Raw genomic sequence first — 6,696 nt, 5'->3', positions numbered from 1 at the left:
GTTCTCACCTGAAGGAATTCAGTGAGTCCGCGTCCACCACACGAGACGGCAGCCTGTTTGAGGTCCACTATTCTCTGGGAGAAGAACCACCTACTGACATCTAACCTATATCTAGCCTTATACAACTTAAATTTGTGACCTAGTCCTCCCTAACCTATTTAATTGAAACAAACTGCCAACTGGAACATAATCTATTCTCTTCATTATCTTAACTTAGAGGTGATCTGATTGAGGTTTAACGCTTCTCTAACGTGTAAAGTCCCAACTCTTATAGTCTATCTTAATAACCAAAATGTATTAAACTGGGAATTAGTCTAGTGGCCCTCCCCTGCACCCTCTAAAGCCTCAATATCACTCGCCATGTGAGGCCAAAACTGGACACAGTATTCCAAGCGCGGCCTGACTAAGGTCTTGTACAAGGTGGTGACCTAAAAGGCGGGAAACAGTGATGATGTCAATATAAGCATAAAAAAGGAAAAGCAAGGACTAGGGTACAGATTGAGAAAAGCAAATTATAGCAAGAAGGGACTGTGCCCAGATTAAATGGAAGGAAAATTGGCAAACAGAATTGTTGATCAGCAGTAGGAAATATTTAAATGAGTGAGTACAAATCAAGTACATTCCAAGTACATTCCAAAGGAGGAAACGTGTCAAAACTTTGGATTCCACAGTTGAATAGGGGAACTTTGAAACTGAAAGCATTTAGTACGCAAGGCTAGCAAATGAATGCTGGGACAAATAAATGCGTAGGAAATCGATAAGAGAGAGATTAGAAAGGGACTGAGCGGAAATTAGTAAAGCCATAGGCAATAAAAAGGGCAGTGGTAATAGTAGGTAAAACTGCTAAGGGATAAAGCAGGCAAGCTTGTTGTGATGAGTGAGAGAAGTACAGTTTTCAGAGTGGATGTTGGAATGCTGGAGCCTTGAGAAGTGGGTCGAGAACTGTTGTTAGAGGTTATTATTCAAAGCAAAATAGCACCAAAGAAATTACTCAAACTTAAGGTACATGAACTGGGACTGGATACTTTACATATAAGCATACTGAGGGAAGAAAGAGCAATGGCTGCGACTGTAATTTTCCATATTTCTTTGGATAGGAAAATAAAAAAGGGATGGAATGTGGGATAAGGAGACTGATGAGCCAGGAAATTATATGGCAGTTAGTCTTTAGTTGGTAAAATACTGGCACCTATACTATACATGGTGAAATTACAAAGCTCTTGGCAGTACATGAGTAACTAATGAAGACTCAGCACCGATAAACAAAATGCAGTGGATGTGGCTTCTACGGATTTAAAAGAAGATTTGATAAGGTACCGCATTAGATGGCAAAGGTAACGATACAGTCTTAAGGTGAATGTGACCACATGAATGGAGAGTGGTTGAAGGGCAGAAAGCAAAGGATGGGGTAAACGGAAATTTCTCTGGTGTACCACAGGGCTCTGGTGGGGCTGCTCCATTCACTGTATACATAAAACATTGAGTTTATTGTTCAGCTGCACCTTCTAAGTGAACTACCCCATAATGTTGGGATAATGGAGGTAGCTGTAATTTCAGGTAAGGGGAAGGAAAAGAGATCCTACTGCACGGGGACCTGCAGCTATGCTTATCTGCTCGGTCTGTGGTTATGAAGGCGACGACTGCACTCAACTTTTATAGCACTGGGTCATGTCAGGCATTTCTGGAGGATCTCTATCAGCTAGGATGCAGTACAGACAAGTATTCATCAGGTGACTGATGCACTCCCCCAAACATGAGATTTATTGGAAGTTGTCATGATACATTCATTCTTTGGAATTCAGCCCTCCATGAACTCTGAGGAAGAAAATCATGTTAATAGTTGGCTAGTGCGTGACAACATGCACTTTGCTCATGATTTAACAGTTGGAGAATCTATTCAGGCAAAAGAAAAATTATCCTTGGTATTCTTGACGTTAGAACATCCCATTCTGGGGGAAAGGGAAGGTATTAGAGAAGCTCCTAAGAATCTAACCGCCACATTAAATTTGATCGCTAACTAGTGGCAGAGAGAAAATTTGCCTGCCAGTATTTTAAAAGATTAGAGTCGTCTTTCAAGTATAATTATCTCTCCTGTGGATAACCACAAGCAGTGTTTATCTCTGATGGGTCGATCACGTGCATTATGCTTAATGTTCTTCGCAGTTTGGAAATCTAGCCCGAACAATAGCTACAGAATACAGCACCACTGATGGAGTATGCACTAATGTATAAACGTGGGATGGAATCATTAAAAAATTACAGCAGGAGACCATTTAGCCCAGCATGCTTGTGTTGCTGAGCTCCTTCAACAGGAGCGGTCTATTCTAATACTGTTCTGTGCATCCTTTTCACATACTAATTCAGTTTCATTTTAAAGATGATGTCGTGTCAATCTTAACAGCTATTTGTGGTAAAGCATTAAGTGTTCTGATAATTTGCTGTGAATATTTTTTCAACTATCATTCTTCTAGTGATAATCATGTTACCTATTTGCAAACCAGTGGAAACTATACCATGTCATGATCTTTCAGAATTTTGAAAGCCTCTATTAGATCCCCTTTAATCTTCTGTTCTAGTGAAAAAAAACTCAATTTTCAAGCCTTTCTTCATAACTTTCCATTCCTCATATTCTAGTGAATCTTCCCTGTACCTTTTCCATAGATCTAATATCTTTCTTACAACAGTGTGCACAGAACACTCTACCTATGGCCTAACTCCTGTCTCATCACTTGACATTTAAATTTGTTTTAGATTTAATTTTTTTCCCTATAAACTCACCATCATTGATTGGCCCCATTAGCGCAGTCGATTTCTGCAGCGGAATGGAAGCAAGAACGGAGTCACAACCCACCACGCCGATCGCCCACACCAGACCCGCCCAGGTAAAGAAAATTCCAGCCAGAGACTGAAGTATGATGGAATTTTGACAACCAAACATTAAACTACCGTTTCCTTTTTTTTGATTTTGCGGCCGCAATGTCTGCAAATATTCAGAGAATGGAGGAGTCCATCTCCAACATGAGCACCACAGTGTCCAGGCGATGGCGACTGTAGGCTCTTCCATGGAAAGGATAGCCACCTGCATGGAGCAGCTAATGCGCCACACAGACGATCTATGGAGAATAGATGGTAGAGGCTCATAGACCTCCGCTCTAGGAGGGATGGCAGCATAGACGTGGGTCCTTATGGCCCCACTGATGTGCAGCAAGGTGCTCGCCAGCTCCTTGCTAGCAGGGAAGTGCGGGTGGCCCATGAGGGGGATGAGGGCGAGGGGAGACATGGAAGTGGGGGCTCCCCTCAAAGCGCTTACACTTCTTCTCCCTCCGGACCCACCTCCTGCTTCCTTGATCCACTTATCACTCCCCTTCTAGTTAATATTATTGACTCCCTTCTTTTATCCCTCAGGAACTATCTTCCCATCAAAACCACCATCACTCTTCCAAAAAAAAAACCTTTCAACTAATGCAGCCCCTCCAACTACCAGCACCTTCTCCAAGCTCTCTTGCCTTTCCAAGGTCTTCAAGTGCATTGGCACCCACCAGCGCAGTGTTAATCTCTCAAAACTTGCCATTTGGATCTCTTCAATAGGCTTCCACCATTCTCAGCCTCAAGACTGATTTGGCCAAAGTCACACATGACATGCTGTGTGGCTGACCGTGGTACATTATGCTTCCTTGCATTTGATGCAGTCAGTCAATCACACCATTCTCCTCCATCACCTCAACAGCGCCACGGGTCTGTGCCTTCACATGGTTCCACCCCCAAGTGTTGAAACGCAGCCAATGCATCTCCAGTGATGGCTTCTCTCACAGCTCAGTCACCTTTGAGTGGCTGAAGGATCTATACTTTCCACCCTCCCGTAGCTATTTGGCATCACAGCTTCCATGTGAAAGGAAGTAACAACTCACACTACCTCTCCCCCACTTCCCTTGAGCACCTCTGTGCTGCCAGGCTGCCTGAAACTTTTTTCCAACTGAACACAAGACTGAAACCACCATTTTCAGCCCACACCATGAACTCCACTACCTTGCTACTGACTTCACCCCTCTCCTCAGCCACTTGTTTCAGCTAACTTCGACCATGTGAAACCTTTGACCCAGAGCGGAGCTTCAAACTTCACACCCTATCCATCACCAAGCTCACTTACTTCCACAATATTGCCTCTCCGCCCTTGAAATCTTTATCCACACTTACTACCTCTAGACTCAATCTCAGATAATCCTTGCCACCTCCCATTTTCATAAACTCAGGTTTGTTCAAAATTTAGCCAACTGTATCCTGTCTCAAGTTAACTATCACGCCGGGCCAACACACTGAATTTAAATCCCTCCATGGCTTTGCCCCACCTCATCTTTGCAACCTCCTCCAGTACCCTTCAATTGTGATCTTATGTACATCCCTGCCCCCCACCCCACCCAAATCCCTTTGCCCCACCAGTGGCAACAGAGCACCTTCAGCTGCTTCAGCCTTACCCAAACTCTCTCCTAAAATTTCTCCACTTCTAAACTTTCCTCAAAAAGGTACCTTTTCAACCAAGCTTTCAGTTACTTTTCTCCAACACTCCCTGAAGGCTCAGCCTCCATTCCTTCTCTTTCCCCACTGCCAGAAAGCACCTTGGGATGTTTTCTGTATTAATAGTCCCATATAAATGTGATTTGTTGTTGAAAGCTCTCGTGGATTGAAGTAACTGCCCCTATATCCAGCTATTTGACAAATTTGTGCAGGTCAGCTGCAAATAGGAACATCTTCCCCAGAGGTCTGATCCATTTAGTGTGTTCCTAATGTAAAAGGTGACCTTGTGAATAGTACATGACACAATTTGCAAGCCGAGAGAGTTTCCTAAAGTCCACATATTTGTTTTGAGTATCCTGCAGAATAAAAAAAAAGTTAGGACAACTTTGCAAAATATAGCTTTCTGCCACAGGGTCAGGTTTTTGTTCCAACAAAAAAAATAGATGTGCCCACCCCTGCATGTAGAAGGAGCACTTCTAATGCACACATACAAAAAGTAATCAAAAAAGCTAATGGAATGTTGGCCTTTATCTGAAGAGGGTTGGAATACAAAAGTGAGGAAGTGATGCTTCAGTTGTATGGAGGCTTGGTCAGACCCCCATCTGGAGTACGGTGTTCAGTTTTGGGCACCAAACTTCAGGAAAGATACATCAGCCTTGGAGGGGGTACCATGCATTTTCACCAGAATGACACCAGTGCTTAGAGTTAAATTATGAGAACAAGTTGCATAAAATGTGTTTGTCTCCCTCAAGTTTGAGGTGTTTAAAATGAAAGGGATCTAATAGGATAGAGGCAGATAAACTATTTCCTCTGGTGAGAGAATCCAGAACAAGGGGGCATAATCTTAAAATTTGAGCAAGCCATTTAAGAGTCGGGGAGCACTTTCACACAAATGGTGGTGGAAATCTGGAACTTTCTCCCCCCCCCCCCCCTCCAAACAAAGGGTTGTGGATGCTAGGAAAATTGATATTTAAGACCGAGATCAATAAACATTGTTAGTAAGGGTATCAAGGGATATGGTGCAAAGGTGGGTCAATGGAGAGGAGGTACCGATCAGCCATGATCTAACTGAATAGAGTCATACAGCACGGATAGAGGCCCTTCGGCCCATCGTGTCCGCGCCGGCCATCAAGCCCTGTCTAATCCCATATTCCAGCATTTGGTCCGTAGCCTTGTATGCTATGGCATTTCAAGTGCTCATCCAAATGCTTCTTAAATGTAGTGGAACAGGCTCGAGGGGCATACTCCTGTTCCCACATACTGATTTTTCAGTATAATGAAGTCTTCAGGATGTTGATTTGTTTTTATAATAACCTTATGTAAATCCAATTCACAGCCAGAAACAAATCTGAAAAAACATTAGAGTTCTTAGCAACCTGCTGTCCTTATTGGTCAAGGCATACTGCTGTAAGTGTGTAGATTGATTAGTTGATGTTCTGGCATGACAACAGAGCTTGGGCTGGATATAGTTCATGCAACCGGATGTCAGCACTGAACTCTCAAACACAAAGTGCATTTAACCAGTGCTGGAAAGTCTATAATTTAGTCATTAATGGAATTGTGGATTATCAAAATGATATGCATGAGCAAAACCTCCTTCATGTGCCATTATTTCCTTTTTAAATTCTCTGGTTGGCACTGTTTTATATCCTTATACAGGAAGCTGCACAGCAACATTTATCCCAAATCAACACGCTCCATTACCTTGTCATTCTACATTTAAAGAATGTTTAATTTTTCAGTATTGGTTTTGGGAAGACAGGTCCATTTCAAACTTCCAGGGCCACTCTCCCACGTTTACACTGCCACCTGGTGACTTCCCAAGTAAAGCCACCGAAACCGACAGCACTACTTAAAATCCAGAAAAGGTCAGTCCCCCACTCCTGCTGGAATAAAGCAGTCACATTAGAGTATCTACAGCAAGTCAAACCATGCATTGCCATTGGCTGCAGCAGCTTTTAAGTGTAAAAATGCTCCAGTCTTAGCATTTGGACGTTTTTTTAAAAAACACTGAAAGATTAACTGGCATCCATTTGTTATGCATGCTGTAAATTCAGTGTGCAAGTCATACTTGTGCAAAGTCATTTACTATTTTATAGTTTGACACGTTTTAAGAACCTTACAAATCATATGGTGTACAAGTTGCTACTGCAGGTTTAAAACCCTGCACAGAGCTGTGATTTT

This window comes from Somniosus microcephalus, chromosome 21 (genome assembly GCF_052327205.1).
Source record: "Somniosus microcephalus isolate GS21.2 chromosome 21, FLI_Smic_1.0, whole genome shotgun sequence".
NCBI lineage: Eukaryota > Metazoa > Chordata > Chondrichthyes > Squaliformes > Somniosidae > Somniosus > Somniosus microcephalus.
Note: the sequence above shows the minus strand (reverse complement) of the source record.